The sequence below is a fragment of the Lissotriton helveticus genome, chromosome 7, assembly GCF_964261635.1.
Source record: "Lissotriton helveticus chromosome 7, aLisHel1.1, whole genome shotgun sequence".
NCBI classification, from domain to species: domain Eukaryota; kingdom Metazoa; phylum Chordata; class Amphibia; order Caudata; family Salamandridae; genus Lissotriton; species Lissotriton helveticus.
Genome location: NC_136068.1, coordinates 1,944,404,196 through 1,944,417,270, shown reverse-complemented (window position 1 = coordinate 1,944,417,270; position 13,075 = coordinate 1,944,404,196). Strand labels below are relative to the sequence as shown.

Here is a 13,075-nt window from a genome sequence, read left to right as displayed (position 1 = left end):
CTGTACCACTGAGCTATAATCCATTCTAACTTGTGACTTCCACTAAGTTGAACCGATGAAAAATATATTTTGTGGCATCAGTGCCACCAGCTACCTTCCTGCCAGATGGATAAAGTATATCATAAAGATGGATAAGTTCATGCTCCCACTGCATAAGAACAATATCCTGCAGAAAGCTCAGCTCGCATGTACACTGCATAGGAACAATAATCTGCGGAAAGCTCAGCTCGCATGTACACTGATTAGGAACAATAATCTGTGGAAAGCTCAGCTGGCCAGTACACTGCATTAGAACAATAACCTGCAGAAAGCTAAGCTGACCATGACACTGCATAAGAACAACAACCTACAAAAAACTCAGCTGACCAGGACACTGTATAAGAACAATAACCTACAGAAAGCTAAGCTGACCATGACACTATATAAGAACTATAACCCACAGAAAGCTCAGCTGACCAGTACACTGCATAAGAAACAATAACCCGCAGAAAGCTTAGCTCGCCAGTACACTGCTTAGGAACAATATCCTGCAGAAAGCTCAGCTCGCATGTACACTGCATAGGAACAATAATCTGCGGAAAGCTCAGCTGACCAGTACACTGCATTAGAACAATAACCTGCAGAAATCTAAGCTGACCATGACACTGCATAAGAACAACAACCTACAGAAAGCTCAGCTGACCAGGACACTGCATAAGAACAATAACCTACAGAAACCTCAGCTGACCATGACCCTGTATAAGAACAATAACCTACAGAAAGCTAAGCTGACCATGACACTATATAAGAACTATAACCCGCAGAAAGCTCAGCTGACCAGTACACTGCTTAGGAACAATAACCCGCAGAAAGCTTAGCTCGCCAGTACACTGCATAAGAACAATAACCTGCAGAAAGCTCAGCTGACCATGACACTGCAAAGGAACAATAACCTGCGGAAAGCTTAGCTGGCTAGTACACTGCATAAGAACAATAACCTGCAGGAAGCTCAACCGGCCAGTACACTGCAAAGGAACAATAACCCGCGGAAAGCTTAGCTGACCAGTACACTTGATTAGAACAGTAACCTACAGAAAGCTCAGCTGACCATGACCCTGCATAAGAACAGTAACCTACAGAAAGCTCAGCTGACCATGACCCTGCATAAGAACAATAACTTGCAGAAAGCTAAGCTGGTCAGTACACTGCATAAGAACAATAGCCTACAGAAAACTCAGCTGACCAGTACACTGCATAAGAACAATAACCTACAGAAAGCTCAGCTCACCGACACTGCATAAGAACAATAACCTACAGAAAGCTCAGCTGACCATGACACTACATATGAGCAATAACCTACAGAAAGCTCAGCTGGCCAGTACACTGCATAGGAACAATAACCTACAGGAAGCTCAGCTGGCCAGTACACTGCTTAAGAATAATAACCTACAGAAAGCTCAGCTGACCAGTACAGGTCTGTAAGGGCGCGTACAATATCTGTTGCCCATTTCTGCCGAAGAGGCGACAGCGGAATTTCCCAATGTTCTCTCAGGCCCCTGTATAACCATCTAACTAAATGGCTTGTAACAATTGGAATGTAGAGGGCTCACATTGCTCAACGAGCCAATGCTTACGGACAAAGTGTAGGATATGGCCATGGGTCACAAATAGTGTGTTCAATATGTTATATGTGTGTACGAGCTCAGCATGATGCATTAAAGCTCTATCATTAAATAAGGAGCCTAAAGTCGTGATTCCACCCTCTTCCCATAGTGCCAGTCTGTGGGCTGATAAATGCCCTTGTGGTGTTGGGAGACCGCAAAGAGGAATGCTCGGGCATATGGGGTTGCTTCTTTCTACACTTCTTTTGCCTTTCAACACCCCTCTTCCCTCACCTCTGTTGCTTCTTTCTGTACTTTTCTTGCTTCTACCTTTTTGTACACAAATTTACAGAGTATGTTGTTTGAAACCCAGGTATTCAAGTATTTGTATGTTTATTTTTATGTGACATGTCACTTGGTAAAAGCAGAGACGCACGCATGCAGACCTTCACAAACTTGGTCACACTTACAACAGTGATATGGTTAGGATTGCTGTTTTAGATTTGGTAGGCCTAACATTCTGAGCAGTCGATGAATAGTGAACCTTCAAGAGAAAAGTGAGGTTTAATACATCTTGGGAGAAGGATTAGTGATTAGGCTACTTTGTATGAGTCTGTAGAAAGGTACAGTCGAAGTAGGCCTCTCTCTGCACCTCTGTTGCTTCTTTCTGAACTCCACTTGCTTCTTTTTGCACCTTTCTTTCTCTTTCTGGACTTCTGTTGCCTCTTTTTGCATTTTTCTTGCTTCTTTTTGCACCTTTCTTCCTCTTTCTCCACCTCTCTTTCCTCTTTCTGCACTTCTCTTGCTTCTTTCTGTTCCTTTCTTCCTCTTTCTGTGCATGTCCTACCTAATGTAGGCATAGTTAGAAATGAGTATTTAAATAACTTAAAAAATTCACTGAAAAAAACACAGGTTTCGGGGACGTTATAGTTAGGAATTAGCATTTAAAATAAACTTAGAAATTCACTAAAAAAAGGAGGTAGGCCTCTCAATGCCGAAAGGTGACCTTAATGAGGCGACAGCGACGGTGACTCTCTGGATTGCCTATATCCCATTGGTAGAGTTCTCGACAAATACATGCGCTCGCCCAACGGGGACGCTCTCGACACCGACCGTGTATGCGCCGACGGCGGTGGAGTTCTGGATGCAGACCGCTGCAGCGTAGTCGCTGAGTGGTGATGAGCACACATTCCCGACGTTGACCCAAGTCCGCTTTTCGGCATCGACTTGCGCTTTGCAGGTCTTACGTCCTCCGAGCATGCTCCAGCGAGGGTTCTGGACGTCGACTTGCCTTTTGTAGGCAGAGGCGCTAATTGCCTCAATGGCAATCTTCCCTTCAACGTCGATGCATGCCATCTATGTTTCAGTCAGGTACTTGCCTAGACGGTGATCTCTTTCGACAGCAAGGCCGAGTGAGGTCTCTACTCTTCTCTGCTCTACCCCTGCATACTTGTTTGTCACATGAGGAGGGCTTTTTAGGTCGAGCAGACGTACTCTCAATGCGTGAGCATTGAGAGTGTCTGTCTCGACAACTATTGTTGCCCGTTAATGGGAATGTGGACACCGATGTGGACGAGCGTTTCCTTCGCAGTTTTCACCGCGGGAGCGCGCGTCTCACCCGCGCATGCACAGAGTAACTCAGCCATTTATTTTTTTTTTTTTTTCCCAGCCCCGAACCGAATCAGGTATCAGAGCGCTTTACATATAGGCAGCCCCCACCCCTCTGCATGCGCACACACAGGCGAGCGCATGCACACGCAGGCACACACATACAGGCACACGGCACAGACACTCGCTCACACACACCCCCCTCCCCCACAGTCACACACACGCACTCCAGGCACACACGCACGCACACACACATACACAGCCCGCCCCCCCCCGCACTCGCGCGCACGCACACATGCTCCCCCCCCCCCCGCTCAGCAACCCACTCACCGGCTTCATTCGTGCGGCGGCTCTCCTCAGCTGCAGGGCCCGGCAGCAGGACTCTTCTTCCCTCCTTCGGCACCCGCAGGGTAGGCTCCTGCCAGCTCCGGTGCTTCAAACGCGGCTCCGGCTCCTGCCAGCTCCGGTGCTTGAAACGCGGCTCCCATCGCGGCTCTTCCGTTGGAGGCGGGGTAGGCTCCCGCCCTCCTACTTCCTGTTTCCTGTTGTCGCGCCGGCCTGCCTGACTTCCTGGTCGCAGGCCGGCACAGTGACGGCGGTGATTTGCGGTACTAATTAATTTAGTTATTTATGCATTTTTATATAGCGCAGACTTTACCCGAAGGCGGGATTTATTTCTTTATGTATTTATGCATTTTTATATAGCGCGGACTTCACCCGAAGGCGGTGTTTATTTTTTACTTATGTTTATCTGGTTACAATTGGGTTATAGAATTTTGAGTAACCCATGAGTGGTGTTTCTCCACAGCTCCAGGTCTCCTGGAGACGTCTTATATCAAATGATCTTAAGTGGGTTTCTGATTCAGGCTCTAATGCAATCTTGCCTGCTCCTGCGATGTTCCACGGTGTCAGAGTAATCTTACTGTGGGGCATACAGTAGGCGCTCTTGTTGATAAGTGGATGCTAGGATCGCTTGTGAAAAGCTTCCATTAGCCCATTGGTGTTTAAGTTACTTGGTGTTACTGTTACCCGTCCCTTTCCTCCCACACGCGTCTGAATCACAGTGCCTTAGACTAGTGTTCCTGACACACATTCTTGACACACAGGTGCACGGGCTGCAGACACGGCCTTGTGACGCGCTTCGGGAATCCCGACGTGCCTCTGAGCTTGAGGCCTCTTCCACCCCTGGTGTGCAGTGATTCTATATGTGGAACGTCAGCAGGGATGATGGAGTGGATCGAAGCTTGAGGCTGGTGCGCGTCAGCGCCGTTCCAGGCTCGTGCGTCTTCCTGCTGCGCGCGCTTCGTGAAAGAGGGGAGAGCCGCCTGTATGCTTTCAGAATAATCCATTACTTGATCCATATCACACAGCAAACGTACTGAAAGAAACAACGGCTAGTCTGGACTCAAGAGTCGTCAACAAACCATCTTGTGTTGCTCATTCACATTGAGCCTCAAAAACACCACATAAAATCCGGATCACAGAGCATCATCTTGGCGAGAGCACAGAGCATACCAAGCTACGGAAGCACAACCTCAGTGCACGTGACCTCTCTGCTACTGCACAGAACATCTCAGTCATTTTAGGTGGCTTTATAGCCTGTGCGAGCCATATCACGACTGTTGTTCAGGGCTCCTCAACCGACGCAAAAGCCACTGAACAGTTAATCTCTGCAATGTCTGCAGCACCTCAATTAGTGCGAAGAACATCCGAGTGGAGCACTAATGAGCGCAGTCAGAGCAGAGAGGGTCTCAGGGATGATGGAGTGGATCGAAGCTTGGCATTGTAAATGACAAAGCTATTAATTTAGCTATTTTCAAAACCAACACATAAATAAAAAATGTGTCATTTACAAGACCAATAGCTCTAACTTTCCTAATGCGAGACCTATTGCATTGCTAATGCTTGTTGAACGCATGGCACCCTCTAAGGCCACTTGTTGATCCCATTCCCCTCTCCTGCAACGCATGCAGCGTGATCTTCTCTCTGTTTTGAAGTGTCCTTCTGGAAAAATGTTGGCAGTAGTAACACTTGTCAGGATTTTGTTAAGATTGTACACACACAATACAGACATTTGTGGGTCTGATTTTGCCATTTTCATCCCACAGGACGGACATTTATTGAATAATGCTGGCATTTCTGACAGGAAAGAATTTCCACATTTGTCAGAAAACAGTTAGAAAAGGTATCCAGCAGTCAAAGACTTCAAATGAAGAAGAGAAATACAAAAAAAAAACGAATTTTTGGTAGGAAGGGCAAAAAACTGACACAAACAATTCTCCAGGATCCTCACACAAGGAACCGGAAAAAAGAGCTAACCATGTCACCTGTGGAGCATGATGGGAGCAGGGAGGTCTTGAAGGCATGACACCAGTTTATTACTGTTGTGGTTTTATCTAGGCAGCCTATGGGCTAATTGCCTGATATGACTTTCCTTTTTCTTTGAAAATAAAAGGCTATTTTGGAACACTAGAGGAGTGCATGTTCTATTTTACAGAAATGCTATGTAAACTTATTTTTGTCTTAAATGAAAAATCCAATCTTGGTATCTTAGCCTGTTGAGTGCTTTTAGTCGGCATGTATTTGTATGTATATACATGTGTGTGTGTATATATAGATATGTTTGAAAGTACTACGTACATGTTTTTGGCTAGACACATACACACACATATATATATATACTCACTGAAAAAGCCAGAGGTTTCAGGGATGTTATAGTTAGGAATAAGCATTTAAAAAACCTTAGATATTCAGTGAAAAACCCACAGGTTTCAGGGACGTTATAGTTAGGCTGGCATTTAACTCGTACAAAACCAGAGAAATTCAGCCGTTCTAGTTAGCTGAGCTAACTATAACTCGCGCCCCAGCAATGCACTGCTGACGAAGTCACATATTACAGCCACTGATATATGCACTCATACACCCATACAGACACTCACATACCGCCACTCACCCATAGAGTTACTCACACATCTAGTCAGTCACCCAAATAATCCATCACACTGCCATTTACTCACCTATACAGTTGTACACACACCACCTCACTTATTCATACAGATACTGTCACTAACTCTACTCTTATACAATCACTGACACAAGCACACACTTATCCATACAGCCCTCTCACAATCACTCACTCTCACATGTAGTCACTTATGTACTCCAACACTCGTATATACTGCCTTTCACATATGTAGTTACCCACACATTTACCACTGAGACATCCATTCACTCACCAACACAGCCAAAGGATATAGGTGATCCAGAGCGTCACCGTCGGTGTCACCACATTCAGGCCGATGTTCGGCATCAAGAGGCCCGATGTTGAGGCCTACCTCCACACATCTCACCGGCATCGAAGAAGCGGCGAATGGCTATTTCATCTTAGAAGAATCCCATGACGGCGAAGACCATGACAGCGCCAAGGCTCCCCTCACCCTCGACGGAGGCACAGGGAAGCCGGAGATCGACATCTAAATACAGATGGTTGACGTCAAGAGAAACCTCTTTCCGAGGCATCAGAATCGTACAGTCACTCTGGAGAGCTCTCAGGCTCCGGAGAAAATGCCTCCTGTTAACCTGTCTCCACGGTGGTTGCAGAGTGTCAAACATTTGAGAGTCCCACGAAGAAGTCCAGGATCAGACTTCCCACTAACTTACTCTCCATCCAGAATTTCTGCTGGTCTCCCATCCAGAATTACAGCTGGAACATCTCCACACAGATCTCTAAGGAGAACGAGATCTCCTTCTACTCGAAGATCTCGATCCCGAATACCTCTCAGGCAATCTAGATCACATAGACAGTGATCAAATTCCTGGTCTACTACGTCATCTCGATCTTCGGTTCAGGACTATTCACCGACGCTATCTGCTACCCCGCCAGTTAGTGTCTCCAGTTGACGACATGACCGCCTTCAATGAAGTCCTAAGCAGGGGTGCCAATAAGCTGAACATTAAAATGACTATGCTGGCTACCTCTGCATAACTAATATTTGAGGAACACTATCACAGGTCCTTAGCAAGGCCTCTGCTCCCTCTGGTTCCGGGCCTGCTTGAGCCAGCTCTACAAACATTTTTTACTCCGGCTACGGTAGGGTCGGCTGCATCATACATTATTAAAAAGTACAATGCTCCTGATCAGGACCCACTGTTTCTTAATACAGATCCACCACCGGATTCTATAATAGTGGCAGCAGCTAGGAAGGTAGATCCAGGGGCTGCCTCCTCTTCAGTCCCTCATGAGAAGGAAAGCAAACATATGGACTCCGTAGGGAAGATGTGCAACACTTCTCCGTCTTATATAAATATGGCTAGTGCCTCCGCGCTACAAGGGTGATACGACAGGGCGCTATAGGACTCTCTTGCAAGGTTCACCGATAAGCTGCCCAAAGGAAGACCATCAAGACTTCCAATCGATCGTACGGGAAAGTAGCCTTGTGACAAACCAGCGGCTGATGCTTCCGATCTTGCAGCACATGGATACTCCCACGGCATCTGTACCAGGCGATCGGCCAGGCTGCGTCTTACAGGTCTCAAACCTGAAGTGTGGCGCAGGATCATGAACCTCCCGTTCAGCGGCAGCTCCCTGTTCGGCACCCATGCTGATGATGTGTCTAAATGAAATCAGAATTAGACACCCGAAGGCAGTCGGCCTCAAAAAAACATACAGAGTTCAGGCGCAGATACCAGCCTTACGATCACTGGCATTTTCAGAGAGGGTTCAAACCCCTCACTGGTCGTCACCACAGCAACAGTCCAGGTCGTATTATCACCAGCGTCGACCAGGAAGAAGAACAAGAGCATCTAGATCAACGTCCTCCTCAGCAAAACAGCTGGCAAAGTAATGAGCTCCTGGACGAGTGGGGAAAAAAATCACAAAAGCCAAATAGGTGCTCAACATTTTTGCATTATGGCTACTTACTCAGATTCAAGTCCCCTCCAACACCAATGCCACCTCTGTCCATCAACGCCATTTACTTCAGACAGAGGTGAATACTACAAAAAGACGCTATAGAGGAAGATCCTTTATCCCAACAACAGGGAATTTACTCCCCTTACTTCCTGGTTGTAAAGAAAGGTCCAACTCAGGAGTACAGACCCATACTCGATTTAAGGCGCTTAAACAAATGAATCGGTAAATAAATATTTTCTAGGACTGACCAAATTTTTCCTCAACTTCATCAAGGGAATTGGATGTGCTCCATAGATCATCAGGACGCATACTTTCATGTTCCAGTTTCCATAAAGCATCGAAAATTCCTTCGTTTTCAGGTGGCGTCGAAGCACTTTCAGTACATAGTCCTCTCGTTTGGGTTAAAATCAGTGCCCCATACTTTCTTGAAATGCATGGCAGTAGTAGCGACTTTTCTACGCAAGCCGAAAATCTTCGTCTATCCGTACCTGGGTGACTGGCTGCTGAAAAGTTTGTCACCCGCTCTGCTGCAGAGACACCTCCAATGCTGCATTCGAGTGTTGGGCCATCTAGGCCTACAAACCAACTACAAGAAGTCTATTTTCATTCCAACACAAAAGATGTATTACCTGGGGTTACTCTGGATACTGTAAGCGCAAGCGTGTGTCCTTCGGAGGAAATGTTATCTTCAACAAGTGCCCCACACTCCTTCACACACACCTCCCCACGGCCAGACAATTGTCCTCTCTTCTGGGCTCAATGGCGTCCTGCATCTACATTGTCCCCAATGCCAGGCTGCAAATGCGCCCTCTCCAGCAATCTTTGGAGGATCAGTGGTCACAGACCTCGAACCGCTGGAGAGACACAGTGGCTCTACCTCGGGTGGCCAAGGATTCACTCAGATAGTGCATGAAACGTACTCCCCTGCTGAAAGGGTGCCGTTTCATCAGGACCTTCCTAGCCATACGATCATCACTGACTTTTCGCTCCAGGGTTGGGGAGCTCACATGCGCCCTCTCCAAGTACAGGGATTGTGGTCCGAGGTGGAGAAGGGATATCATATCAATATGTTAGAGCTGAGAGCCGTACATCTTGCACTCAAGGCATTCTTCCCTTCCATCCAGACAAACTCCCTGTTGATTTAGACAGACAACACCACAACCATGTATAAACTAAACTTATGGAGGGACCAGGTCGAGACCCCTCTCTCAGGAGTCTCAAACCATATGGAAGTGGCTGCTTGCAATGAAGCTAACCATTTAGGCGATTCACCTACCAGGCACTCTCAACGTTGATGCAGACGCTCTAAGTCGGAACGTTGTCGAAGCTCATGACTGGGTGCTAAACAACGAAGTCGCGGAAGACATCTTCCAACGATGGGGATTTCCAGACATCGACCTGTTTGCGTACGCAATGAACTCAAAATGCTGCGTCTTCGCGTTTAGGTTCCATCAACCAGGCGTCAGAGGGAATGTGCTTTTGAGCGAATGGTCAGTGACATTACTTTACGTTTTGCCACCAATTCCTCTCATTCCTCTGGTGATCAACAAGTTCTACAGAGGCAAGACCAGGATGATCCTGATTGCACCAGAGTGCGCTCGCCTGTGGTGGTATCCGAACCTTCTTCATCTATCAGATACCCCACACTGGAGAGTACCGTGCCGTCCGGACCTACTATCCAAACTCGGAGGGAAGGTGTTCCGTCCCAGCCTTCCATCTCTGAGATTGACGGTATGGCTGCTGAGGTTCTTACAGTATGGACATCTAGGCTTGTCTTCAGACTGAGGGAATATTCTTAAAGAGGCTTCGAGACCATCCACGAGAAAGTCGTATGCTTTCAAATGGAAGCATTTCTACGTATGGTGCTCCAATCATGTCTATGATCCCATTCAAGGGCAAGAGCAGGTGATAACACCCAACCTACTGTATTTAGCCAAATCGGGCCTTCAGTTTTCTTCTATAAAGGTGCATTTGGCTGCTATTACAGCATACAGAAAATCTCCCACACAGGTCTCTTTCGTCCAGATGCCCGTGGTTAAGCACTTCCTTGAAGGGTTGAAAAAAGTCTATCCACTGATTAGATCTTTCTCCTCCATAGGAACTTAATGTGGTTCTTTCTAAGTTGATGGATTGCCTTTCGGACCCATTCATAACCCGTCCCAGCAACATTTGTCATGGAAGACCGCTTTCTTAGTGGCAGTTACCTCTGCTCGCAGAGTGAGCGAGATTCAAGCTCTGTGTTGTAAAGAACTGTATCTAATTTTTCATGCAAACAGGGAGGTTCTTAGAACTCATTCAAATATTTTAGCTAAGGTAGTCTCGAATATTAATGTTAACTAATCTATCACTCTTCCTACCTTTTTTTCAAATCCTTCAAGTCCGGACTCTACATTCTCTAGACCTCAAAAGGGTTCTCAGATTTTATCTAGACAGAACCAAAGATCTAAGAAAATCAGACAGTTTGTTTGTGAACTATGGTTCCATGCGTACTGGCTTTTAATCTTCCAACCAGTCCACCTCTAGATGGATGGATTTATGCATGACATTGTCTTACACGCTGGCTAAGAGACAACTCCCTGGTAAACCGAAGGCTCACTCCACCAGGGGAAAGGCCTCTACTACGGCCCTCCTCAAAAATATTCCAATTGCAGAAATGTGTAAAGCTGCCACATGGCGATCAGTACACACATTTTCTCTCCACTATTGTTTAGACTCTGACACTCCGGCAGATGCTCAGTTTGGACAGGCCTCTTTAAGGAACCTGTTTGGATAAAGTATCCCTAGAGCAGTGATACTCAAAGTATGGCCTGGGGGCGGCTTGTGGCCCTCCTGACCTTTACATGTGGCCCCCCTGGTGAACAGGAGCACAAGCTGCTGTTTTTGTCTGCATCACGCTACGAGTAAAATTGACTTGCCTCTGTATCTTTAAATTCGAGGCGCCCAACTGCCTTTAAAAAAGAAACTGCAGCGCGACTGTGGTTCCCAAAATCCGGACCCTGTGGTTTTCCCGATATCGAGGTCCAATACCCGTGCCACAAAACCTCAACGTAACGAGACGATTTTGGTGTCTACGAACCGATAATGATTAGGACATCATTCCTATGTATTTGCGTTACAATCGAGGGTTGCCAACACCCCTAAATCACAGTTTCCGTCCCATCCCTTAAACTCCATTTTGTGAACGGCATCCATCTTGCATCTTGCCCTCACGATAAGTCAATTAAAGGTTGAGCTTGATCCAAATAGACACGTCCACCTTTCGTGACTTTCCCCTGACCTGTCCCAACTGACTCCACTGTCTTCGGTCAAACCTGTTTAGGCAGCTCCTCGCCCAGTGGCTGAATACGATAGCATCTACGCATAACATTCCACGAACCATTCACTACATACAGCCCATGTTTCCTTCAAACACGCACCTGTCCCCGTATCTTGTTTATGGTCCTTTTATGGCTGGGTTGTACCTTCCTTTATTGGTGGTTCATCGATATCTGATGGGAGTTCCCGGTCCAACTGGGTAATCTATCAGCAAACTGGACATCTAAAATATGGGCTTGCTTACATGACTTCGCTCTTTGTATTGTTGTAGAAATATGTATGTTGCCATACCATAAACTCAAGAATTCTTGCTTGAAGCCATATATTTGATATATAAGGAGACGGCTAGTTCTGTAAAAACTAACAGTCTCCCAAGAACCTACTCTCTGTGTGGTGTACTTCTGGGACACGTGTTACTTGGTAGCTACCTATAAAACTTGATCTTTGACTGCGACTAGAAGACTACGTGTTTCTGTGGTCCGGAACAAGGGAACTCAGAGGTCTTCGGGTGTTTTCCCCTGACACCGGCGGGTTCCTAAAAACCCGTTACCTCACGACTTCCGCACTCCGGGGGCAGAGTCAGCACAAGGCTAGAGTGTAGCCTCCATGCGGGTAATGGCGGAAGATATCCCCGACTATTATCTTGGGTAAGATGCATTTTCCCCTCCCATACTTATCGAGGTCTCTGCTCTACTCCAGCTCTGCATCACAGGAAGGTATCCCCCGTTGGAAGCAGAGTTTTCCTACACGACAGGTAAGAGCTTACTGCGTGTTTTAAAAGCGGACACTGCTTCTCTATCGTTTAACATGAAAGGGCACGTACTGAAACTAGCATTCGACTAGAACCTTTGGTCACACTTGCCTGTTGAACGTTTAAGTCCAATGTTTTTAAGCAAGATTTGACCGCCCGCAATTTCCACAGCACCAACAGAGTTTAGAGAGGTTTTCTAATAGTTAGTAAAAGACACACTTCCCTGTGCGCAATGAACATGATATAGAAAAGCACCCGACCCGTTGCCGACAGTATATAACTTGAGACCCCTCGGCCAGTACCAAACACTTTGAAATATGAGATGATAAGTTTGCATAGCGCCCGTATTCTATAAAAATGTACAAATATGTATTCATAGCCTCCTAATATTCCCTCCCTGCATGAGTAATCCCAGTGTTAATAAAATTATTACCTGAGTTACTGCACTTACCCATTTGAAAATTCCTCCATGAGTAATGCAAGTGTTAATAAAATTATTAACTGAGTATCCACACTTACCCACTTGAAAATTTCGTAAAATCACTGTTATTAGCTAAAATATGTACATTCTTCCATAGATCGTGAAGAACACAACTCTCATATAACTGCTATGAGTATGGGATTACCGCACAAGTTGTGTGAGTAGCTTTATATGTGTATACAATTTTGTTTGTTCATTTTTGTTTTGTAAGTCCTGACGAAAGCTCTACAGACCTTCTGGCCCAATAGAGCTGAAACATGTCGACAACTTTATCCCTGCAGTACTACATGGCCTAGTAACTCGGCCTAAACTGAGTATCTACTACTTTTTTAACTAATGAAAATTTGCCCTGCAATAAACCATTTTTTGGCGCACATTTTCATTTTTAACCATTTTTGTGGGGAAGTACTTTTTGTCTCTGGACACTG

At 46.1% G+C, this 13,075-nt stretch overlaps 1 protein-coding gene across 3 annotated transcripts in view; it reads left to right on the top strand.

The window, feature by feature from the left end:
• Window positions 1-13,075, top strand: part of LOC144770959 (uncharacterized) — a 267,516-nt gene that overhangs the window by 61,278 nt on the left and 193,163 nt on the right. The window lies entirely within an intron of this gene.